This window comes from Vidua chalybeata, chromosome 4, assembly GCF_026979565.1.
Source record: "Vidua chalybeata isolate OUT-0048 chromosome 4, bVidCha1 merged haplotype, whole genome shotgun sequence".
In the NCBI taxonomy this organism is placed as follows: Eukaryota; Metazoa; Chordata; class Aves; order Passeriformes; family Viduidae; genus Vidua; species Vidua chalybeata.
The window spans coordinates 36,190,004-36,217,480 of NC_071533.1; positions in this window are offsets into that span (position 1 = coordinate 36,190,004).

A 27,477-nucleotide genomic window follows, 5' to 3' on the forward strand; every position below is an offset into this window, starting at 1 on the left:
GTCTTTTCACTATTCTCTAGGTGTCCTCCTAATCAATTCTTAGCAAAGGAAAAAGATAAAAAACAATACACAAATAAAAGCCCCTGTAACATTATGACATTATACACTATACATAAGGCATTTTGTTATACTTAACATCACTTTTGTTATACCTAACATCATTTTATGTATCCAGCATTTGCATTTTGTATTATGTAAAAAGATTTTCAAAGCATTAACTGTCTTGGTCTATATGTTCCCCTGTTGTTTCAGCTCTAAAAGCCTTCAATGCACATTCTGCTTCATCCTGATCATCTTCTTTGGCCTCCAGACCCTTTGGTACTCATAGTAACAAGGAATTTAGTACCAACCTATCTCTAAGCACAAATTCAAATCATGACTCAAATATCTGAGTAACTTCCAAAATCAAATAACTTATAATGGATGATAAAGTTTTATTCCCCCTTCTAGACTTATGCCTTAGCAATAACTTACTGGAAGTCTGGGATCCCCAGTTTCCTAGGTGACAAAGCATTCCCTCCCTGTCCTCTCTCTGATCCTGTATTTGATTCAGTTAAAATAACTTCAATCAGGGATCAGCTCTTTGCACATACAGCATAAACTTGGCAACATAAGCATAAATGTGCATTTATCAATCTAAGAAACTTATTCTCACCACTTCCTTTTTATGAGTAAAATATGATTTCTATCATTTGAAAAACTGACCCTAAAAAATGAAAAAAAAAAAAAAACCACTCATGAAAAATTTTTCTACTGAGGGGATATTTCTAATGTGCTTGTGCATACTTACTGATCCTGGAATGAAATCAAATATTGGCAGAATGACCTTTTCTGAAAGGTTTGAATACTTTAGAGTTATGCAGTGTTTTGAAGATTAACAATGGCTTAGCTTCTAAACAATCCTTTCAGAAATCAGCTAAGTAGCCAGTCAAATGATAACTTTTCATTTTTGATTCCAAAGGGCGTTGCACAAATACTTGGATAATTATAGTTTAATTGCTTATGCAATTGCAGTTCGGTCATTGAGTTTAGAAACAATATTGTTGATTGTATACTGAAGAGCAGTGAAATGGAAAGGACCCTGTTGTAGATGTCGGCAAACCCAATGGGAAGAATGATGATGTCTAACTCCATTTCAGAAGGCTGAATGATTTCTTTATTATAACTATGATATAATACATTAATATACTATATAAAGGAGGATACTAAAAACTACATGCTACTTCCTCTAACTATCATGTCTAACTACTCACAACTCGTGACCCTGTTCACCAGAGTCCAGACACAGGTGGATCCGACTGGCTGTCAGGCCCAAACAATCCACCATGATCCAACCAAGCGCTCACTCTAGGTAAACAATTCTCCAAACACATTCCACAAGAGAAAAACAAGGAGCAGAAATAGAAATTGTTTTCTCTTTCATTTCTCTCTGTGCAATAAAAAAAATCCTGAGAGAGAGAGAAATGTGCTTGCCACAGGACCCTACATTCTACACACAACTACAAAATATTAAAATCCACAGAAAGCATTTTTTATTGTTTGGTTGGTTGGTTTTTTAATCACAGGAACAGCAACTTTCCTTATGCATGTTACATTTTCAGCTGGTGAAAAAATTTTATCCTAAGTGTGCCTCAGTTTTTTTTAAATAGTAAGTTGTCTCTTTCCTCTGTGAGTAAGATCCAGTAATTTAATTTTTGGGGGGAACAAGTGTTTCTACTGAAACACTTCAAAAATATTCTCAAGTAAATCATCCCCTTGATGAGTTTTTTTTCAGTTTGCAGTAAATTCAGCACAATGGTGCTTTATAAATACGTAATATCTCCAAAATACTTGAAATTATGCTGCAGATTTCCCAAATACTCCAGCACATCAGAGTGTAACTGTGAACAAGAAGTTGGCCCAGTCTTCACACATGTGACAGCATATCACAGTCCTTCACAAAGACTGTTTGTGCTGTTCCCTGTTCCTGTTTAGCTGATGAGCTTTGATGTCACACCGAATATTTGCTGACACCAAAAGGTGATCTTTGTCTTCTGAGAAGGTGCTTGTCACACTTCTCTTGAGAACATCTTTGCAATGTGTCATTTGCCTACCTCTCAATCCCTTGCTAAATGTAAATGGTTATATAAAATAGCCTCTGGCAGCTTGCTAACAGCTGCTTTCAACTTTGCAGGGTAAAATTTTTACCCTGTATGTTGCAAGAATTTGGTGTCTGACGGTGACATCCAACCTTGTATTAACTGTAGATCAGATGAGCAAATTGCATCACACAGCAGTCAAGCAACTGACACTGAGCTGTAAAAAGGTTTTCATAAGGACAGCATCAAGGAAATGTTAACTTTTGATTCATTGGCATCTCATCATCATGTCTTAGTCATCTTTTTGAAATATGATTGTCTAGCTCTAATGATTTAAAAATATTATTTTCCTGACATCTTTGTGACTGCCTTGAACTGTGCCTAAGATTCAGCCACTGCCCACTTTGAAACCATTCAGAATTGCTTAATTGTAGAATTCCTAATAGAAGAAGTTTTTTACCTTATTTGTACACATCAGCTAGTACCTTATCTTACCTTCTTTCCTTTTAGGACTTCTAGAATCAATCACAGCTGCATCAAAATGCAGAATTACAATTGTTACAGGCGTGCAATATTAAACAGGAGCTAATAAGTAGTTTTCAGATCTTGTATAATTGTCAAAATGTTACATCTTGAAAAGCTTTGCAGTCTTCCTGGTGCTGAGTAGTTTCTTCAGCCAACTAGAGAACACCAATGTTATGTGACTTCAATGATCTTTTCTCTGAGTTTCCCCAGGGTGGGTGGGAATCACCATTTTTGGTACAGCTGCTTTACCATTCAGAAAGATGTTCCTGTGACCCAAGGTGAATGGAAAGATGGGCTGTAGCCCAAAGTACTTCATTTATAACTCAGGCTCAATCTTTTACAGAGTAAATAAAGGTTCCCCATTTGCTCATTGTGACTGGTAGGGGACTACATTACTCTTTAGGAAATCTGTTCATCAGTTAAGACATCAATCCTAAAATTTTCATGACTGTCACAAAAGTAGTACACGCAAAAATATATTAGACTATCAATGACTGTCTGGTATGTACTAAACATGTAATGTTCAGCAATAGTACTAGATTTTGAAAAAACATTTTTTCTCTCTCTCAAACTATGGACATGTTTAAATAGTTTATTAATATATAAATATAAGAATATAAAATAGCTAATATGACTAGCTGAGAGTCAAAAATTCTGATATTCAAACATTTTTTAAACTACTGATACTCTATTTCCTGTAGATGTAGTCTGGCAGTCTACAAAAAAAGATTTTTTTTTCACCTCTTAAACTGGTGTAGTTTATACCTCTATTTGATCAAATAATTGTTTTACACTGAACAAACCTTATTTATTCCAATTTATTCCAAATATTTAATTGAAATATTCATTCTAATGCAATTTTAGGGAAGTGTAGGAATCCAGCAGGATGAACAATCATTAGTAAGTTTGATTACATTTTCAGCAATGTATGTATTTACATACAAATTTTTACAGGGGCTAGATAAGGGTCTCAAATGTACACTTTAGAGTTTCTATTTCAAAATGAGGACAAGTTGACATGTATTTTACCTACCCTTCTTTATTTTGTCAATATTCCCATCACCTTGGTTTTTTGCATAACATTTTTCTTAAGTGATAATCAAGTAATCCAAGTCATCATTTTATCAAGACACAAAGATTCATCATCTTATTGCCATGATATTTACGGTAAGATCACTTGGCTCTCAGTGTGAGACACAGACATTTATGAACATCCAGATAAAATGATTAAATGCCTAAAGGGTTAGATTTACTAGAGAGGCATTTTCATGGAGGAAGAACACTCTTCAGAAAAAGCACATCAGGAAACTGTTTTGTTCACTGATCCTTATTTATGAGTGTACCGTCTTTCCTTTATTGTTTAAGGAACCTGGATGTTTCACCACTATGTTAGTAGCAAAAGATGGCATGCTATATGTAAAACAGTTTTTGAGAACAACAGATCATAACCAGCTTAGATTTCAGTGATAAGCACTCATAAATTCTGCTTTTTGACTTGCAGCTCTAACTGCTCCAGAAATTTCCATAAAGCTTTATTGAACCTACCATCTACCCATGTACATGTGGACATTTTTATATTGAGATAATAATATTTAGAACACTGTTTGAGTACCTTTGTCAGAGTTCTGCTGCACCATACTCCATGCTGAGAATCCAGAAACAGCAGCTCAACTTAAACTCTTCTACACAGTTATGAAAGTTATTAAAATATGAAATATTGTTTAGCAACAAATGATAAACAAAGCCCAGGGAAACTTCCCAGTCTTATTACCAGTTACTATATTAAAATAGTCCATTATATATAGATTAGGATTTATGTATTAGAACAAGGTGAATGAATGTTTTATAAAAGTTAGTAAGGGACAATAAGGAAATTTTGATTTATATATATATATATATACAAAATGGATTTGTGCATGTCAGATGGTTTAAATGAGGTAGAGGGAGGAAAGAAAATATGACAACCAACTCAGTTACAAATTACTATAACAAAGCAGATTATATATACTGTTAAGGGTATTTCTCCCTCAAGGTTCTCAGAAACCTGTGGCCTATAAGCATTTGTCTCACATGTTTTTTTCTCTGAGAAACTCCTTCATCTCATCAGATACTTAGTGCATTTTAAAACTAGGAAATTAATGTAAATATTGATTTCTGAAACCGTGAAGTAGGCTGCAGCTGTGGTGATGTTTCAACCCATTTAGTATACCGGGTTGTTCGCATTTTTCTCTGTTTAAAAGATGAAAAGATTGTTTGCAATTTGACCTGAGGTCATAAATTAGTGTATTTGCTACATTCCTTGAGCTATAATGTTCTGGGGTTTTTGCATTTTATGATTATATTTCATCCTATTCTGCCAGGCTGACAAAATATGCTTTCATCTTGTTGCTGAAAAACAGCTCTTCAAATTTTTTAAGCAAAACCCCTTAACCTCTGTATACGTTATTATTATGACGAGTACGATTATTTTCACTACCACAAACACTACCTTTCAAAGATAGGACATACAGCAGTTTTTGTGGGAGCAAGGGGTTGATTCTCACCACTATGTGGCTTGCATTTACTAGTCACAAAACACAAATAGATGGTCAACGGAATGCAAAAACCAGCCAAGTCAAAGATCCATTTTATGTCCTAATGGCAGAGAAACAGAGGTTAATGAAACCAAGTTTGGCCTAACTGTAGTTACAACAAATAAGTACAGCAATAATATTGAATTATAGGACCCAAAAAGGATTTCCCAGTGGTAATGTCATATTTGGAAGCTCATTTATTTAACTTCCTTGGTTTATAGCATTTGAAAAAGATCAGCAAAAAAAGAATGTTGAAGTTAAAAAAAAATACATTGTTTCCTGTTGACAAAGAAAACCCTGCAATTGCATTATAACAAACATTGTGTAATACAATTTAATATCCTTATTTCTCCAATGAGAAAGCCTAGAGGCCTTTTGTCTCTAAAGTTGAAAATCAACTTCATCAAAGCAGTTTCAGTGAGGATAAGTCTTAGAAGACTTATTAGGTCCCAGAAAGTGAAAATATCCAGTTTTTCCTTTCTCACCTCAACTTGGTGATAAAGGTGAGATGAAAGACGCAAATACAATTTTCGTATGAGGAACATAACACAGTATCTATAAAGAATAAAGCAGGAATGGGCCTGCACAGTGAATCTTCCCATGCCATGAGTGCTGGTTTGGGGATTTTTCTGTCACAAAAAAAGCATAATTCAGCAAAGAATCCTCTTTTGTAATTTCTTCCCTGTGGCAATTCAGACCACTCCAAGAGGTATTCCTTCTAGTGAATTTTAATTTTACTGTCCTACAATAATAGAAAAAAATCCTACCTATATATATTGCTTTTCAGACATAGAATAATAGAGAATGATCACCATATGTAAACAGTCATTAATATTTTATTAACATAAATCCTTTTGATACTTCCCAAGTGTACTTTAATATTTTAGACTGTATCCCAGCAGTTGAACAATATGTAGACTACATATATTTTCTGCACACAGTGAGATGTGTTTCTATTTATTATGAGTGGTAAAAAAAATCTGCATAAATTGACTGTTCTTACTTATTGGAATGGAATGGAATATTGGAAGAATGACCCTTTTATTTGAAAACATCTCTTCAGAAAAAGTCCCAAAATTAAGAAATTGGCTTACCAGCAATGCAGTAGCTAAGACTACTTGTAACTTAGTCTTAATACTTTCTTATCATCTCTGAAGTGGAGCAGCCACAATACTGAAAGTTTCCCTCATTTAAGTAGCATTGAAACCAATATATTCTAATTATTTCTGTGTGAGTCTGACAATCTCTGTGAAATAGAGATTAAATTTATGTCTTCTATTTAAATGCTGAATATCATAATCTGCTTAAAATATATTGTTAAAATGCACTTAAATTTGACAAGTCTGTTGCATTATGTAGCTGATTACATATCTTGAGTCTTTTAGTGTTGCACAGGACAAAAAGGGCACTTCATGTAGATGAAGCAAATTAAATTGTCTTATTGCCTCACTGTAATTTCTCAGTCTTCTGACTTTAAAGCTACAGTAATGTAGAGAAATTTTGTCTTATTGCAGTAAGAAAAAATAATTTATTTTATTGATTGATTGATTTAATTGATTGATTTCTAATTTTACTGTGCTAAAAAAATTAATTTGAGATGTGGAAAAGTTTGATTCCCACTTCCATTCAAAAGAAATTTGAAGAGGGCTTTTTGTGGAATTTTCAAAAGATCTTTGAAAAAATTCACTCTTGTAAATATTTTATGAATATTTCATAAAACTTTCAGTGGAGTAGCTAAATAGTCCAAACCCAAATGAATTTGCTGGGCAGCTTGTGAAACACAGACTGCAATACTTTCGTATGGTGGTTTCCAGAATGGAAATAAGTTCATTCATACATCAGAAGTTATATTTTTATCTACTTTCAAAATGCACTCATAAATCAGCTGGAAATTTTTTGATGGACAACATTCTTATGTAAATCCAGAGTCCTCATCATTATTTTTTTTTTAAAGTAGAATGATTGATGGACTCTTTTCCTACCCACTCAGTATCAGAAGACCTAATCCAAAATGTTGTTTATGGTTATAAAAAATAAACATAATTAATTTTTGGCCAAGATTGCGAAATGTTTTGAGATTTACAAATGATAGAGTGTGGGGCACTGTAATTAGCTACAGATTTTAGAGGTTCTCAAAGTGCAATCTTCCCAGAAAAGCTTAAGTCAGATATCTGCACTTCTTCCTAGAAGTCTGGCTTGGTTTTTCAGTTTGCTAAACATGGGTGTATTTCTGAATTCAGCTGAGTTTTGAAACAGATTGACCCAGGATGTGATCTCACTATTCAGTTATTGCTGAATCATAGAAATAAGGCATTAGCATTATTGTCTCTCTGCTTGTTGAAGAACCTAATTTCACTTCTTATCTCCTTCACAGAAACAATCCATCCAACACCTTCTCCTAGTTTTGCACCAGAAGAAACAAGACTCTGAAAGTTCATAAATCTAAGTCCTCTGTCTTGATTAAATCATAAATCACTTGCTTGAGTGCTCAGACTACCTTCAGTCTGATTCTGTATGAAAGTAGATTCTAATATTTTTATATCCTAAGCTCTAAATTATATTTTCAAGCTTTAAGGCAATATTTATACTCTATTGATAGATTACAGTTCCTAAAATGTTCCAAAAATTCAAGGAGCAAAGAGAAATGGTATCATCCATTTCTGTTGTGGCCTCAAACTACCAGAAAGAGCCTTTAACTTCTTTTCTGGTCTTTTAGTTTACTTTCAGTAGCTGTTACCGCTTCATAAGGAATCCCTCACCTTTTTCTTCTTAGATGATTTCAATCTCCATTCCATCCAAACAATCCTCAACCATGAATAATTTTCTGTTCTGTGTAGTAGGAAATATTATTCCATTATACAGAGATGACAACAAAAAAAGGCACTGATGTATGGAATAAATTGCAAAAGCTATATGGCAGAATCAAAAATAAACTTACAGTTATGTTCCAAATGTATCAAAAGTTATTGGCATATTTCACACAATAATTTGAAGAAATGCAATGAAAGCGATCCTAAGAAATGTCCAGCATAATCCTTTCCTTAAAATGTGTGACTCCAATGAGTCACATTCTTAGCCACAAATTTGCTTTTCCTAGAGAAACCAAACCCATAGGCAACCAGTAACAACAACTATTATCGGTATTTCACTAGAAATGTATGCTGTGTTTTATGCATGACTAAGATGAATTAAAATTGGATTTTCTTCATAAAAGATGATGGAGCTATAATAAGAAACCTGTCCACTTGAAAAACAGGAAACTCTCCAAGAAGTAGAATTAAGGATTTAAGGATACACAAGTAAGAACAAGAACACTACATATTTATCAGTGAGTATACTAAAAAACCTTTACCTATTGAAAAGTTATGAGTTTGGAAAATACCAAATTTGGTATTCTAAGACTGTGGGTAGATCATTTTGAGAGCAGTTGAAGAATTTTATTCTTTTAAATATGTTTCCCTATGCTGAGTTGCCCTTTGATACTGTCCATTCAGAAGTTATTTAGTTAAGGCCCAGAAGCTTGACACTGCTTTTGAATTTTCCACGCAGGATTTGCCTAAGGTACGAGGATGCTCTAAGAGAGGTAGACCCAGGTCATGTTGCAGCTAAAACTAATAGTTTTATTGTCCCCTAGCAACTATGTTGCAGCTATTTCATATCTACAGAGGTTTCAGTAGTGTGGAGTTATGCAGAGGCTGAATGAAAACTCCTCTTTTCTCAATAGCTTGTTCACATGTGTATAAAATTTGGCAAAATTTGGCATTACAGTAATATTGACAGCTGACATTGTTTTCCTGTGGTTGGAAAAAGGAATTTTCAAGCATTACATGAAACAATTCTAAACAGTTATTATTCTATAGACCCATAATCAGTTTCAGCCAAGTGGCTGGGTGAGGTCTACTTAACTCTAGCTGTAACCTGCCTTTGTGTTTATTGCTTTCTCTAAAGAAAATCTGTGGCAAGTGGATCTCATATATGAAACACTCTAACTGCTAGATTGTAATTATTTCTAGGATGCACTTGGTAGAAGGAAGGAATGGTTTGGGGGACTGTGGGTTTAATCACATTGGTTTTCTAACCGAGATAAGCTTTGAATAAAAATATAATTATTACCAATTTTTTCAAAATTTATCTTTTCAGCAAGTTAGACAAATAATTTTAGTACCTAAATAGGTAAATTAAAAATTCTGCAGAAAAATCTAGTCAAGAATGATATCTCTAGATGCATGATCAGAAAACAAAATAAGTCTTTTGGAAGTTGCCTGCTTTTAGAGGAAGACAGATATGTGTAGTAAGTGCTTGTTATGGTTTGACACTGGTGCAATGCCAGCATCTCTATGAAAATGCACTTTCCTTAAATAAATGCTGTGAGATGTTATCAGGGACAGAGCAGAGTAGGCCCAAGCTTAATAACAAAGGAAAAAAACTTTATTAAACTACTACTAATACAGAAAACACATAAACTAAATCTAGGATGAAGACTTTTTAAAACTACCCTTCCTCTTCCTAATTCTAAAAACACTTAGCCATGAAACATTACCCGGGATTCTTGATCAAATTACTACCTTTTAGGTAATCTATGCTTAAACTATCAAGGGAGAGAGAAGTCTCTCTTGCACCACAGGCCCCCCAGGAAACACAGCTGCCCCCCTGTGTTTCCCTGTCACACATGGCAACCGCCCGGAAGAAAAATTTGCCAGTGTGACACTCTCCTTTCTATGTCACAGTGCTCTCACTACTGTGCATGGACAGACTGCTCGTAGGGCTCCTTTAAGGATGCTTTGCCATGGACCCAAAGATATAACAGTTCAGTTTCTCATCTTGGGACTACAGTCCACCCCATTTTCCCCTGGGGCCAAGGGGTCTAAAAACAGGAATCATCTTCTTCCTAAAGACAGAGGGTATCACCATTCCCTCTTCAGCTCTCTTCGTTTCTCGCCATTCTTGTGCTGTTCGAAGCTGAAACAGGTCTCTTTGGGTCACCACCGCATCTCTCTAAAATGCAGTCTCTATTGTAGGAGATTTTGGTTCAGTCCATGGCTAACAAGAAGAGTCTAGCTAAAAGCTACTTCATCATCTCTTCCTACCTAAATATTTCTTCTTCTAACATCTTAAGTCCCGGACTATCTTTCTTCTACTACAAATCAAGGAGGATTAATACTTTTAAAAAGCCCTCATTTCCTGGAAAGGGTTAAAAGTTCAGACTCCCTGGACGGCCGATATCTCAGTCCAGCGTTCCGCCTCCCACGCTGGGCATTCCTCCCCCTTCTCTTTCTCCTCTGCTGGCAGATTTCCAGGTGCCGCCAGGCTCTCTGTCTCTTTCCCTCTTGGTGGGGGCAAAGGCATCTCCACTTCTCTCCACCCTTCCGTCCACAGGAGCTGGCTGGGTTCCAGACCCTCAGCCCCCTCGGCCTACCTGGACAAGGCCGCGTGGCTTCCCCTCTCCCACCCAGCTTAAGGCTGGGCAGGAGGGGAGTCTGCACTCTCTGACGACCGGAACTAAAAGAGAGAGTTCTCCTGGGAGTTCTTGCTTTTAACCCCCTGTGTTCTCAGAGGCGTGTCCATACTTTCAGTGGTCACTCCAGGTGCCAATATCTAAACCTGACCACTGATTGGTTTGATCCAACTTCTTAGAAAAAAAATTCACTTCTATGTCAAACCACGACAGTGCTCTAATGGTACAGTTTGGAAAAACTTGTACTATGCTGCTGCTTAACAGACACATATTTTCATCACTCTGTGCTCTTACATAAAGGCAGAGCATCCATTCCCTAAAATTGAAAAGAAGGTATCTGGATTAAACACATTTACTTCAACTGACAATAAGTGCTCCTTAGGGAGGAGGATACAAACATTGATTTTCTGAAGTTCTTTGACTACTGATGGTGAGAAATAATGTAGCTTGCCAGGTTTATTGACATCTTGTTCCTGTTTAAAGTTGCTATACCAATATCTGTAAAGCAAGTACAAATAAAGAAAGAAAATTTTGCTAAATGTATATTTGAATGAGTACTGAATCCATTTAAAAAAACAGAAAATATTAAAAGCTGTATTTTCAGCTTGTATGTCATGAAGATATATTAAAATAAGGAAAAAGCTGCTAAATTCATGGATTAATTGATATATCACTGGTATATACAAAAAGTTAAGAGATACTGGCAAAATATGATAAAATCATATATTCTTTTCAAGTACAGGTCTGCATTTGCAATGCAAATTGAGAATAAAGATATATGTAGGTGTGGGCATAATTTATCCCCATAGTACAGGCATAATACATACATAAATGCTTCAGATTTGTAATATATAACTATACCATTATAGTCTACATTTTTACTGAACCAGACTTAAATGCTGTTCTCCTTGCTTCATTCCCAAAGATGTCAGGAGACAAAAAGGAAATGAATGAGTAAAAATGTCAGGAGGAGAACTGAAAAATCTAAATGGATTTCATTTCACAGCATTGTCTGTGTCCCTTATGGACAAATTTACTGAGTGTAAGGTCATGTGCTCAGCTGCTGTAAGTTTGTGCAAGTCACTGAAGGCAGAGAAGGAAAAATAATTTAATTTACACCACAGAGGATCTGGCTTTCAGTCACTACATTGCTCAAAGCCAAAGTTAAGCTATGAAGCTTCATTCTACTTATGGATGGATGAGGTTCGTTTACACTCCAGGAACTTACATAATTTCAGTCTGTCTGTTGTTCAGAAACAAACAAGATATCAGGTAGCTGATTTACTGATATCAGACCAGAGGTGATACAAAACAAGCACACAAATTTTGCTAAAACTGTGTTTGTTTTGGGGAGAAGAAACTTAAAAACACAGAAAGGAATCATACATGTGCATGACAATTATATCTTTCATACTTCATTGCATATTTATTTTGCACATAAATGTAATTGCACACAAGAGCTAAGTGATAACACACATGACATAATCTTGACAGATTCCTATTTACTTTTGGAAATACAAGAATTGGTCCTTTTCAAGGTTAAGGCATCTCTACTGTGTTGGGGTTTTTTCCATTTTGAGGCAAGATCTAGTATTTTGCCCTCTTAAAGAAACTACGTTCCTGCTATTTATGCAGAATGTATTAATTTGTGTTTTGATTATAGAAGTATTTATGCATTGATAACTCTAACAATAGCATTTGTGTAAGTGTCATTGCACTTAATACATTTCAAACTACAAAAAATAGAAACACTGTTTAAAATAGTAGTAGGATGACTTTCTACATTAGGCAAACAAGTTTTGACTTTCCTGAGGGAACAGGTAATGTGTAGAGGTACATAATAAAACAAAACTTATAAAAACTCTGCTTTTGCATAGTGATTCTCAAATTTTCCTGCAGCAAAAATCTTTCAATTCCTCCAGTCCAAAAGCTGGCCTGAAATATCCAGCTGTAAACATCCCTGTGTGGATATGACACAGATATCTCTCATCTCCATTATAAAGGCCCTAATTTCCCAAACAGCAAAAAGGGATTGCAAGCATGCTCACAGCTATGACCCAGCAGCTCAAAGCTATGACCACCAGAGTCTGTTTACAAATGTACTTATTAGATATACAGGACAATTTTCTGTCCTCCCAGGCCATTTGGTTTGCATTACAGAAACTATTGGGAAAAAAAAAAATAAAAAAAATACAATAGCTCCTTTTGTTGTTCAAAGGAAATTTTTGAGCTGTAAGTGGAGATTTACTAGCTCAGGAAAGGGAGACTTAGCAGTGTTTATTTATGGGAAAGAATCTTCTTATGATGGGTGACACACTGAGGAAGCCACATGTTCTGCCTCATATCAGTGAGTCTCAGAAGAAACACAGACAGGAAAATAACACAAGAATTTTTAAATCAAGAAAATCAAAAGTAGATAAAATCAAAAGAATGAGGCAGATCAGAAATAAGCTATAAGAAATAAGCTAGCAGATTATAAACTTCTCATGGGTACAGAATTCAGTTAACTGTTTAAACACTCACAGGCTAAAGATCAATATCTTACCCCAACAAGGACACTGCCTCTGTAAATCTTTGTTGATAAGCTATGACCACCACCTATGGTTAGAGTACTTTTTAAATATGTTTAAATTTAAAAAACAAAAGAAAGGAAAACAAGAAATGAGAAGAAACTTTTTATTCCTTTGGAATTATTCTGATTTTTTTATAACTTGAGAAAACACTGGTTTGTATACCTCATATTTTTATTATTATTTTAATACTAATTGAGGTCCTTATATACTGCTTCTGGACAAAAGAATTTGTACAGTCAATGTCATCTCTCAGAGGTCATGTTTTCACTTGCAATCACCTTTTACAAGGATTGTTTTTCTTTTAACAAATCACTGGCATTCTAGTTTCTGATGGGAGCGGTTTCACTTATTTGTAGAAAGTTCAAGTGTCTTCACCAGAACAAAAAAGAAAAAAGACCTTTATGAGAGGAAAGGTCTTATTTTTCTGATCACTCCCACTTAAAAAAAAAAAAAAAAAAGCCTGCTGTAACTACAAAATTGTATTTGAAATTAAAGATAAATGTTGAAATTAGAATGCAATATCTTGTATTCTAATTTTTCAGTTTGCATTATATGTTCAGTTGCATTACCTCCTGTCAAAACTGACAAAAATTAAAGAAAAGGATATGTTGACTGGGCCCACTTCACAAAAAAAATTGGTTTTGAAAAGGATTCTTTTTTGACTTGCAATATTTTGTAGTAAAATTGCTATTCTTAATGGGAAATTCTGATTGGAGCACCATAGAATTATGAGAGGGGGAAAAATAGTCTTCTCCTTCTGTGCTTGTCCTCTGGATTGCTGGAGCTGACTCTTTTGGGAACCAGAAATACTTGGCTGGGATTATATTATACAGGCAGGGAAATCTTCCGCCCGAGTAAATTAGAAAAAAATAGGCCCATGTGATAGTGCCACAGATGTGATAGAGAAAGGAAATGCTTCCTATGAATGACTTCATGGAGTAACCATATGTTCCTACCCTCAAGACATATCTCATTTAAAGTCTCACATTGAAAAAGAAACCTTGGCAAATGCACTCTGTGCAGTGTACATTTTGCTCTGTCACAGAAATGGCAGTGGCTTCTTTCTAAACCTAGTTGGCTAGAAGTCAGAAATGTCAGAATCTAGCGCTGAAGATGCTCAGATACTCATGGACTCTCCCAGTTCCAATGTAAAAAATAAGAAATGCCAACAACTGAATTAAAGTGAGCTTCTACTCACCCCAGGCTGTAATTTTAATATCATCAAACAAATTTTTGATGGTAATATAATATAGAAAAATAAAAGCTACTGAAGAATATTTTTTATATTGGTTGATATAACATTGGAGACATGTAAGCACAAAATGCATAAAGGTAAATTGGCGTACAAAAACCATCATTAAATTTCTGGACTGCTTGAAAGTCCTGAAAAATCAATCACATTGCTTTATTCATTACACTTCCAATACTTTGTGAGTATTCATTCCATTCATACAAAGAGGGCTTCTGATACTGCTAATATATGAATCAATTGAGGCTGACTGGAGCAAAAATTATTGACAAGTAGGCAGAAGTAACCATTTTTTCATCTTGTGAACATTTCCCATTCTACCTAAAGTTAAAACCAAAACTTTAAATATGCTGACAGGAGCACACAGCATCTATCAATGCCTGATAGACTGAAAAAGGGATTCAAAAGATTTCTCTGCATCCCAGCAAGTGCCTCAAACACTTTAAGTTTCTGGTAGATCTCAACATCTTATTTAGCTCACTTTTTTACTGCTATAACCCACTTGCAATGGGACTTGAAGTTAGTTATAAATTCTTGTCAGGCTGAACAACAACACCAGTACAAGTGTCAGGGAACACTTATGCTTTTATTGTATAGTCACCTTACCTCTGGCCATATCCCATTATTTAGTCTCAAAAATGTTGGTTAACAAGCCCTTAATTTCATAGCACAGTTTAATAAGCTCTGAATCCTCACACCAAACCTCAGTACAGAGTAAGGGGTATGATAAGCACACTTTGCCAAGATAAAGCCAAGGAAAGGAGAAATAAAAGCAGAAAAAGAGAAAGAGAAGAAATATGGTCACCAGTCCCTAGATCCTGTGTTGGTTCTGCTACATGGACAGTCCAGAACTTAGGTCAACAAACAAAGAGAGACAAAGAGAGCTAGAGGAAAAAGAGAGGAATGCTTCCTATTATAGCTAATATGGTGCATGCCTCTCATGTAAACAATATTTTTCACACCATTCTGTTCACGTGTGCATAGTCAGTCCTTCTGAGTCCACCAAGAAGTGAGTTCAGATTTGGGGGCTGGCAAGCTGTCACATGAGCACTGAGCACAAGTCTGAGGGTGGAAAAGGAAGATGGCTCAGAACAGCACTGCCCCAGCTCCATGGGACCCTCTTTCCATCACTGCTTTCCTGTCACAGCAGTCAGAGTGGCTGAGACAGAACATGTTTATGTTTGTTCCTCTGCCCCAGCCAGTTCAGTCACCTCTTCAGCAGCAAGGCCATTGCGTTTGGCTACAGTGTTATCACAGGGGCTGCACTTGACTGAAGTAGAAGCAAAAAATTCTTCCTCTGAGGAGACAACCATTTCTTACCATCAACAGAGCAGTGCCCCTAATGCTCCCATCCTCAGTGAAGAATGATTAAAGGTGACACAATAAATGCTATGATTACAGGCTGTCTTAGTGGCAAGGGGGTGGTTTCCACAAAGAACGAATTTACTGCCTTTGAATAGTTTTTCCCTTCGGTATTGTTCAAAAAATAATGCAAATTCTAGGACTGCTTTGCAATACAGTGAAACATTTATGTGGTCATTCCTTGTGAGGGACAGTGCTTAGCACAGTAGTAGCATCTGCTTAAAGGAAACAGTGGGATAGGGATTTTGTACACATACTTTTGAGAACAGAAAGCAGGAGGGTAGAGCTTAAGATTTTCAAATCTCTTTCTTTTTTCTCTGTTTAATTCTTCTTCTGGGGGTGATCTTAGACATGCTAGGATTAATTTTTATATTGCTAATTATAGCTTTTTTTCTCAATAAAATGTATTTGTGGAAATTATTGTGATATATTCCTATATGTATGTATATATATATTATAATATTAATTTTTATTTAAAATAAATAAAGTTGCAAAATTTTGTTCCAAAAAATCCCAGACCACTCCAGTTACCATGCAGTGGAATATCCCCATTCCTCACTCAGATAATTTTAACTGTTGTATAGAAAAAAAAATCATACTGAAATAGTTTTATGGGAAAGTAAAGTTCAGCTGTGTAGATAATTAGGCACGAACCAAAGAAACAGCTTTTCTGAGAAACTTTTGACAAGATGCTCCTTTAAAAGCTCTCTATACATCCTACCAAAAAAAAACCAAACAAACCCAAATATATATAATAAATTCTTTTTACACCCTCAATCACTTGTGTGGCCTATATCTACATATTCAGGTGCGCACCAAGGAAAATCATGGGTTTCCCAATGGCAAGAACCTTATACAAAAAAGCGTAAAAATACAATTATGTCTACTGAGAGTCATGTGTCACAATAGTGTAGATATTTCAGTGACTTTTTAAGTTGTATTACAGGTAAGAACATAAATAAGTTTCTTTGCACGATCAGATACGTACGTCAAATAAATAGATGTATTTTAGATTGTTAGGAAAAAAATTCTTTACTCTGAGTGTGGTGAAGCAGGTTGTCCAGAGAGGTTGTGGATGTTCCACCCCTGGGAGTGTTCAAGGCCAGGTTGGATGGGGTCCTGAATAAACTGATTTAGCAAGTGGCATCCCAGCCCATGGCAGAAGGTTTGGAACTAGGTGATTTTTAAGGTCCCTTCCAATCCAAACCATTCTACAATTCTATAATTCCATGATTGTATCTTTTCAGCAGCACTCCAAACAAAATCCAGATCATCTGTTTCACTAAAGAAAAATTGCCATTCCCTAATTAGCTCTTGCTGGTTTATTTTTCAATATAATATTTGCTTTAAACATCCTTTTCTTTTTCTCTCCTATTAAGTTTAAACCTTATTGTCACTTATAACTCCTCCTTGAGAAACATTTTTCCTCTGATTTTTCTCCAGCACTAAATTCCTTCATCATACAACTTCAGCAGGAAACTCTGCTTTCAACTGCCAATATGTTTTTAGCTATATGAAAATTTACAAAACAGTTCTCCACAGTGGCAGCTTTTCAAAGACAGACAGAGCCTAACCTAATCCAACCCCTTGCTGGGACTCTTTTTTCCCTGAAGAGGAGTTAAAAATTAGGGTAGAAATGGTAGAAGAATGCCATCTAAGTCTGCAGAGTAGCATAGGATCTATGACAAGATTCAACCATCAAATGGTAATGCAGGCACAGCTATATCTGTAATATCAATAAAAAAAAATTAAATTTTTTAAAAATAATTAAGACAGAACAGTGATTTTAAACTACAAGTGAATGGATTGAATCAGATGTGTGTATTTTGCTGATGAAAGTTGTGTATTTTGCTGATGAAAGTAATTTTAAAACCTTTTTAAAATTATCATTAGCAGTAGTATTATCATTATTATCTTTGCCTGATGTAATACTTTTTGCAAACTAGTTACGCATTATTTTACTTAAGAGAAGACCAAGTAGAAGTCCCAAGACACACATCAAGTCTCTTAATTATAAAGGCTAAACAACCTCCTTTGTTTTGATGAAACCCAACCTTTTCCACAGATTACATAAGAGATTACTGAAATGGAAACAACCCAATATTGTATGTTATATCCTGTGGCAGTTGAGTCTTGAAGTGAAACTGTAAAGTGAAAATAGTTCTCAGGGTGGTGTAAGAACTATAAAAGGTTTGAAGAACCATTTGGTATTGCAAAGTAATCCAGATTTACAGAACCAATAAAAGTAACTTCCTATGAGACCCATAAGGAAGATTTAGCAACCAGTGCAGAGCAAGTTTGATTCAGATGTCTTTTACAGTGATATAACAGCAATTCCACAGGCTATGTGTAAATTCGTATTTTTATAACAATAAAATCAGTTAGCAATTCAAATGTAATCTCACTAAGTTCATAAAATTTATTTCCAGGTGTTTTCTCACTTTTATTCAGTAAATCTTACCATTAATATACTTGTTCCAGGCTTTGTAGGTAACAGATGATGGAAAAAAACATTTGAACAGATTTTAGGCCATAAACTAACATTTTTAAGAGCTCTATCTCTATTTGTGTCAAGTAAAATATACTTTTACTTTGGTCTGAAGGACAATTCTATATCTACTCACTTTCTGCTGGCTGGAAATCATGAGATCTACTGGCTTCATATAGTAAATATAAACAAACTGATGATCCAAAAGCAATTAGGACAAAAGATACTGAGACTGTTAAATCAATATTGTGTGAATTAACAAGTACATGCTACTATCCTTATTCATCTGACAGGCATTATTTGTGGATCTCATCTTATTTTGAGGAGTAATGAAACTTCTTACTTTTACCCTATGTTTTGTATACAAGTTTGGTTTAATATTTAATGCCTTTTTCTGAGTCAAAATATTAGTAACCTTGCATGCTTACATTGCTTTACAGCTAGGAAGAAGAAAGGATCACCTTCAATTGCAGTGTTTATTTATTTTCCAGCCTAACATTCAGGTCATAGAATACATAACCTGTTGCATCCCGGGTTGGTTTAGCCAGGGGTTCTGTTAAATGTTAGTTAGCCAGTTCTATGTACCCCCATTTCCCCTGCACTATGGTCCGCTCTGGCTCACTTACCATTGGAGCTTCCCCATGTCAGTCTTGTAACCACCCCCCTGTTCATTCCTGAGACTTCTGTCTGTTACCCCATCCCTGCATGCCCTGTATCCATCCCGGATACCAACACCAATGGTGTTCCCATTGGTTGCCGTAGTCCACATCACCCCCCCCCCCCCCCATTGCCTGTCCCCATTGGGCGAGGGGACTTCCTCCTATAAAACTCCATGCGCCCCTTTGTTCTGCCGCCATCTTGTCCACGCGGGTGCCGGGAATGGACGCTGCTCTCCACCATAGCACCACGCGGCAATAAAAGTTCTCCAGGCAACCGCAGGACAGGGTGTGCCTCCTTCACCTCTTTACCTCCTCCCAGCGCTGGTTACAGAGCGCGGCTAACCCACGCAGAGGCTCAGCGCCAGAGCCTCCGAACCAGCGGCAGCCCCGGTCCTGCCGGGTAGAGCCTAACCAGGCTCCAGAGCTGCCCCGGACCGGGGAGAACGCAGCACCGCAGTAATCTCTATACCATTTATAATCTCTATAACATTATATGAACTGAACCTGTATCCTGTGAAATGACTGAAAGATCCTAGGGGGTCATATTTTGACCCTTCAATGAATTTGGATATGTCTGAGTATTTTTTAGTGCTGATGGGAGACAAGTTAGTAAAGTGCTGTGAATGGCAATTGTTAGTCTTTACCTGTTACAACCAAAAGTATTACACAGATTGCCTGAGGATCATTCAGGCACTGTTAAATGGAAGCTTTGTCCCAGGGCTCTGTTTGAGGTCAGTGCTTTGATCAGCAGGTAGAATTGAAAATACAGCATTTCTCTGAATGAATATATTTACAAATAGTCCTTTAGGTATAAGATGTCTACAGTTGGGTTTTTGTACATAAACTATTGTCCTCATTTTTACAGATGGGTCCACTAAAAAAAGTTCTTTTTGTCCTTCAGCTGGTTTAATTTTTTTTTTGTGACCAAAGAAACAATTCCAATATTCCAGTGACATATTATGCATCCTCTTAAACATCTAAGATTATTTTTATTTCTACTTATAGTAGTTTGAAAAAGAAAATTAGATTTAGAATAAATTCTCAGTAAGGATATGATGCATTTTAGTGTTTTTACCAACCAGTCCAGTAGTTAACTTCTATACCAATTGAATCATTTATTGGTACTGTTGAGGTACTAAATTAATAAATGGGCAAACCGATGTATACAAAGACACATATTCACCAAATGTTCTATTCCTGTGCTATCATTCACCCAGAGTAAATATGTCTTGAAAATCCAGAACATTGGTATCTACATTAAAAAAAAAAAAAATCAAAACGAAGGCAAACTGTTAATTTATTCAAAACTTATTGTAATTGCTCTGTTGCTGAGGTACCACTTAGAGAAGACATAATTTTCAAGATCCCTACCCATACTATGGAATAACAGTGTGTATTATGGAATAACATGCATATTTTAAATGGAACTGGTTTTAAGTTTTTCAAAATGTATTTCAAATCACTTATTTAGACCCTTATTTTTTACATCTGACACTTAAAAGCAGTTAGTAGTGCCTGGAAACATGTTCTATTTTACCTATAATACTAGGTGGGATCAGGAAGAAAACATTCTAGATTTATACACCTCCACCTAATTCTTTGCTCATCCAGTTATATGTACAATTATACATCTTAGGAAATATCCACAAACTATATGTGTTATCTTTACTTACACTACAAAAATAATGAGAGAAACTGGACACAGTGAGAATGATTAATGAAAGAATATTATTTAACAACCTGTGTATAACATAGGAGCCAGGTGGGAAGTGACAGATATCAAATGCTTGACATGCACAGATATCAAATGCTTGACAGGCTTCAATACTCAGGGGATGCAAACTAAAATATTGACAGAGAACAAAAATTTGTTTTCTTCCTTCTCTGATTTGTCTCTAACATGCAATGATGGGAATAGTCATGATTCACCTCATCCTGACCAAAACTTTGTCTTTTCACAATATTGACATTCACAGATGTAAGAATTTAATTCCACCAGATTTTCACCACTAAAATATTCAGGCTTTTTTGTTTTTTCCCTTGAATGTCTCTACTTATCAAATCTCTGCCATATGGATTCTTATTATTTAATAATATTTTTATCATCTTTTTTTTAAGCTTAAATGCTTAAAAAATGCTTCCCTAAAGAGAAGCAGTTCTTATGTAAAAACTATATGTGTTCCACACCTCTCTGTGGCAATGACATGAAAAACCAAGAATCCTGAAAGAGAGATAATGAGAGTAACACAGCAACAAAGAATTGCCATTTCTATGTCTTGCCATAACAAATATATAGAATTGTTAACCTATGTTAAACTCTATTTTTCTTTGATCGTGAAAACCTATATAATTGATTTAATGAGTTTTCTGCAATGCAGGGCTATATTCAAGCTTTTAACACTGGGGTTTTTTGATTTTAAATCTTAATGAGAAACAATCTCAACATTTATTTTAGATGGAAAAATCAAAGTTTTAGTCTTTGATGTTCTTGACATCTTCAGTGCTTTCATTGCACATTAAATAGAATTCTGTCTGTAGCTGAAAACAGCTTAGGATAGGAGCAGTTATGTGTTCTTAACTACAGTGGAATAACACAGGAGGAAATGTTATGAGCATCAAACTAATTTCTGTACAAAATTAAAGCTCCTAGCAGACTGAGAAATCATCACCATTAATGTGGTAGGAGCATCTGAATACAAATCCAAATCTAGCCTAATGTTCTTACTCACAGAAAATTAATTGCATTGCCTCCTGAATTTTAATGGAAAGTAATTGAAATAGTTTATCACTTATAATGTTATATTCAGTAGCTTTTCTTAGGTGCATAAATTTTGTTCTGTAGTTATGAAAAAAAAAATCCATGAGACTATATGGTAACTTTAAAAAGGACAGCTATCCTGACAAGACTCAAAACTAATTCAGAGTTCTCTGCAATCAGGAGTGAAGAGAACATAGTGTCTCTGTGAATACCCGGAGGAATTGTCAAATACCAGTCTAACCTATTTTAGGCACTCAGATGCTGATATAATGACATAGTATTATAATCAGGATAGTTAACTCTCTCTACTACAGAACAGTATATACAAAACAATAATGGGTCTATAACTTAACTATTTGTAAGGACCTAAAGAATCAAGAAAAGAAATTGATTGTGAAATAACTATAAACCCTAAAGTACATCCAAACCATACACTCACTCTGTGACTGCCTACCCTAAATATCCCTAGTGTAGCTGTGTAGAACTCTTATGGTGCCTCTTGAAAACCTGGTGATTCTGAAGTAAAAAGACATGTTCAGAAAAGTCAGGCTGAACATTTCTGTAATGGTGACCTTGCAAGATGCTCAAACTTCTGCCCTTTAACTGTCTATCAGAAAAACAAACAAATCCAACCAAACTGTACATGGTAAGGTCAGTTGTACTCATCTTAATGCATCCATGATTTGTCACCTCTGAGAAGAACCAGACTATGTTGCAAAAAATGCCTTACATAGCACATAAATTTTTTTCAGATGGGTAGTAAAAATGAATGGGGGTAAAGAAAATAACATTAATGTAAAGAAACAGTGTGACTTGTTCAGCACAATAGTTAACAGTGGATGGGCAGCAGGGGAAGGTGGAAGGAAGCTGCAAAAATATCAGCATCTGAAACCAGAAACTAACAGTATTCAGATTAGCAATAGGGCAAAAAAAAGTGTATGAGCCTGTCCTGGTTTAACCCCAACCAGCAACCAAGACCCAAACAGCCAATCACTCACTCCCCCATCAGTGGGATCAATGAGAGACTATAAAACCCCACTCATAGGCTGAAATAAAGACAGTTTAGTAGGGAAAGCAAAAGACACACACAAAAGGAAAGGAAAACAAGGAATTCATTGCCTCCTGCGGTGTTCAGCCATCTCCAGGAGAGCAGGGTCTCATCACATGTAACACTTACTTGGGAAGGCAAAATCCAAACAGCCATCCTTTCCTCCTTTCTCCCTCTTTACATACTGAGCATGATGTCACATGGTCTGGAATATCCCTTGGATCACTTTGGGTCTCCTGTCCCAGCTGTGTCTCCTCCCAGCCCCCCACATATCCCCAGCTTCCTCACCACTATGGAAAGGAGAAAAGACCTTGGCTCTATATGAGCTCTGCTCAGCAATAACAAAAACATCTCTATTATCAACCCTGTGTTCAGGACAAATCCAAAACCTAACCCCACACTAGCCACTGTCAGGAAAAACAACTTCACCCCAGCCAAAACCAGCACAGAGTATAATTTATCAGTAGAACAGTTCATCAAAGATAAATCTAGTTCCACTAGAAGTCTTAAAATCAAGATCACAATAATGTTTATGCAAGATTTTTTTATAGCAGCGTGGCAGAGAATGGATTCTTTGTTTACATGACTCCTCTGTTTCAATAGTAATGTTGTATTAAAAACAAGATTATACTTTAGAAAAGCGGGAGAGCCTGCATCATGTAGGTCAGATTATTTAATTTAGCAACAGTTTCATTCTTACTATCTATTGACTTCAACAGACAGAGGATATTCCATAAGCTCCTGTTTCCTTTCTCCCTTGCACTGGATGCCAACTGCCCTGCTATAGTGGAGCACAGCCAAGGTGTGTTTGATTACCTAACACTGCAGCTGCCTCAGTAGCTCTCTAAGAACTGTCTCTGAACTGCTTCTAAACTCTGAAATTAAGTCATGCCCAAAAGATGCTGGGTTTATTTTGTATTGCTTTTCAAAGTAATGTTTTTAGAAACTTGCACGTAACCCAGCACCTGTAGTATATTCAGCAACAGCAATAGTAATAGTGCTCACCGTGTGTGGGTTTTGCTGTATGAATATATTTGATGGGTATTCAGGGAAAGTTACTGTTGACTCTATTAAACAATACGTCTGCAAATATGCTTGTGCAATAAATAATTCTTAGCTTCTTTTCCATTCTCTTTTGTATGTTTGTTTCTGCGCTTCTGTATGTATGTGTGTGTGTGTGTCAGGATCTTAATCGTTGCATTTTGGCTGTTAATTGTATTTGATACTAAAGTAGATAGAAGGCAAAGTACAGGTAACATTAGAACACCAAAACTAAGTCAAAATCCAACAGCTCCTCACCTTGTTTGGAGGAGCAGCATAAAATTTGCCAAACCTCAATAATGCATAACCTCTACATTTTGTTTAAAGTTGAAGGATTTTATAAAACCTAAACACACTTTTTCTAAGTTTTGTATTTTTATTATAAAATACAGAAACCTACACACTCATCTCATGCATTTTGAAAACCATTAATGAAAGATGCAATATATCAGATCAATTCAACTTCCCAGCAGAGGAATAATCAGAAAGTGGTTTCAATTACCATTATGGTTGAAGAGCAATTTATTACAATGAAGAGCTACTTTAGCATCATCAAATGTACTTTCAAATTTTTATGTAGCTTTTATAAAACTGAAACAACGTTTCAAGACAAAATACTAAAAGAAGGAAATGTGTGCATATAAGGTCCCAGGATCTAGACATTATTAGACTTATGGAAAGCCACATGGGAAAGTGTCCCTTAGAATACATTAGTATTTATTGCCTTAGTGTAGTCCTAGCATTTTCTGTTGGGTCAAACTACAGGTTACTCAAAAGGGAATAGGAAAATAGGGGGAAAAAAATAGAGAAATTACAAAAGAAATGAGGTTGACACAATTGCTGGAGGATAAATCCTGTAATGAGAGACTGAGCAAGCTGCATGTAAGGAATTTAGAATGGCAAATACTAAGGGGATATTATATGTCTCCAACAATCTACAAATGCCCTCACAGTGACAGTTTACATTATAAAAATCTCAGTCATGGTCTCAAGAAATGACAGATGAAGAACAATGTCTTGAGGCTAAGAAAAGTTTAGGCAGATATCAGGAAGAAGTTATTAGCAGTGTAAGCAATTGAATGACGGCGTAGCCTATGGTGAAAAGGAGGACAGTGGCATTTTTACTACACACATTTAAGAACTCAGATTGTAAGTCATAAGAACAATGAATGGAATACTCTTTGACAGTACAGGCACCAAAGTAAATGAAATATCTTCCTTTTGGCCTGGATGTATTATTGCTTTGGAACTAAAATACATATTCCCCTAAAATAACTGTTTTAAGAGGAAAGGATGGTAACATTTAATAATATAAACTAAATTTAAGGTATTTTTTGATACATTAAATAATTGTGTCTTTCTCCTCCTTAGCTGAGATGCAAAATCATGGTGCAAGAAGAGTACATAGAAGAAACAGTCCAGATAAGAGGATCTGAGGTTTTTAGCCGTTGATAAAAGAAAGAAAAAAAATGCTTTAATTAAAGGCTGAAATAAACACTTTAATTAAAGGCTGAAATAAACCATTAGAGGAGAAAAAATTTCTACCAAACGTAAATTACTTTTTCTTCACAGAAAAGATAAAAGTTGAAAAGCTCGTAAATCTAACTATTAGACATATTTATATTAGGATTTATCTTGTCCTATTTGACTGGAACTACAAAAGTATAACCCCAGTAAAATGACTATAGACTGAATGGACCTCAAGACTGAATCATCAATCCCCTGAGATGTTAATGTATCCTTCAATTCATCTCTAAAATCCTTTGGCTCATACTGAACAAAGCTTACATTTCCATTTTCATTTCATTTACCCTTGTCCTGTATCCAAAAGCTTTCAAGGCTTTTCCAGAGCCATCATTTTATATCAGCTGAAAGTATTTCATTAAAAAAAAAAAAAAAAACACAAAAGACAGAAATATATTAAACTACATCATTGACCTTAATACTTTTCAAAGGTTTGGTCAGTGATTCGGGTACTTAATATCTAGGCATTCATAACTTAATAGAGAAAATACATCAGATGGTTAAAATCATGTAGTAGACAGTTCTTTCATTTAGTCAATGAAAAAGCTTTTGGAGTGGTTAATAGTTATAACAAGTACCACAGACGCATCCTAATGTGCTGATATATTTCTCACATCAGGCAGTCCTGATGACACCTAATCCTATTGCAGTGTAGAACACAGGTCAGGAAAATAGCAGTTTGGAGGTTTCCCTGTTTGGAGCAATACAGTTAAAGTCAAGCAAATGCTCACATTCAGACCTGACCAGTGATATTTACCCAAACAAGGACAATTCCTTTAATGACTTTTTTTAATATTAAGTAATGTCAATGACCAAGTAAGCCCTCTTCCTCATTAAAACCACAACAACAAAACCCAAACAAACAAATAAAAAGTAAAGAAAACCCATGATTTCTGGCTTGAGATAAAATTAAACAGAATGGATATATCTTGAGTGTAACTTCTTTTATGAAGATGTAAAGAGAAAAAATAATTCAGACTGGAGAATTTGAGATATCAATAACTAACATTTAGAGGCACAAAAAAAATGTCCATCTGTCATTATAATACTTACTTCTCAGAAAATCAATCCTGATACATGGAGAGATCTGCTTGGGTAGCAGAACCTTGCGTCATTTCCCCGTTTCCACAGATGGCTGGAAAGGAGGCAAGATTTGCTACTGAGTCTTTCCTTTTACAAATAAAATTGTAGTCTTACTCTTGGCTGCTAATAGCAATTTATTTTTTGAATATTAGAAAGAAAAACAAAGTAATGATTCTTCAGACAGTTCCCTCATTACAAACTGAAATTTCAAGATAGCTATTTTGTCCTACAGAACACTATGGATGTTTTTTTGTATACGTTATAAGATTTGAAAGTCTGTGGTTTTTCAATTCACAAAAGAATTAATCTTAACTGCTTACACATCCTACTTTATTTAAAAATCAGGTATCCTCCAGTCAGTCTTATTTGTAACTCTAAGTAAAATGAGGGTTCTCATGCAACAATTTTTTTTTCTACAGATGCTATTCCACACCTAGTCATCTATTTGAAAACACAAACATGGCTATATATCCTGTAGTATCCAAAGAAGTTATCTCATTCCACATTATGTGAGAATACGTCAGTTTTCACAATATTAATGTAAGCAGTTGAAAATAAATATTCATGAAGCTATCAAGTAATAACCAAAAAATAATAATATTCTGCTAAAAAAATTGACATCTCCCCTTGAAAAAAAAATTTATTAACATATGAAAGTGAGCCCAGCTTCAAATTTGCTTTTCCAACTTAATATTATCATGTGTGACCTAACCTCCTTCTTTATAACTAATTAAAACTGTTGTATTATTCATATGTTACAGATATCAAGAAGTCTTATGTGAACTGCTTGAGAAGGTTCTGTAATTAAAAAAAATCTATCATTCTAAATGTTCATATCTTATAATTCAAAATAAAAGCAAACCCCTTATTGCATTTCCAATAATATTTCAGATTTGCATAAAATGTCTTTCATTTGCTATTGAATTTGCTCCAGAAAAAAATTGCAAGGGGATCACCATAATGGAAACCAGTACTTTACTATCAGCAACAAGGAAAAAATTTAGTGAATGTAAATAGATATAAAATAAATATTTATTGTATCTTTAATAAGTTTTTGTTAT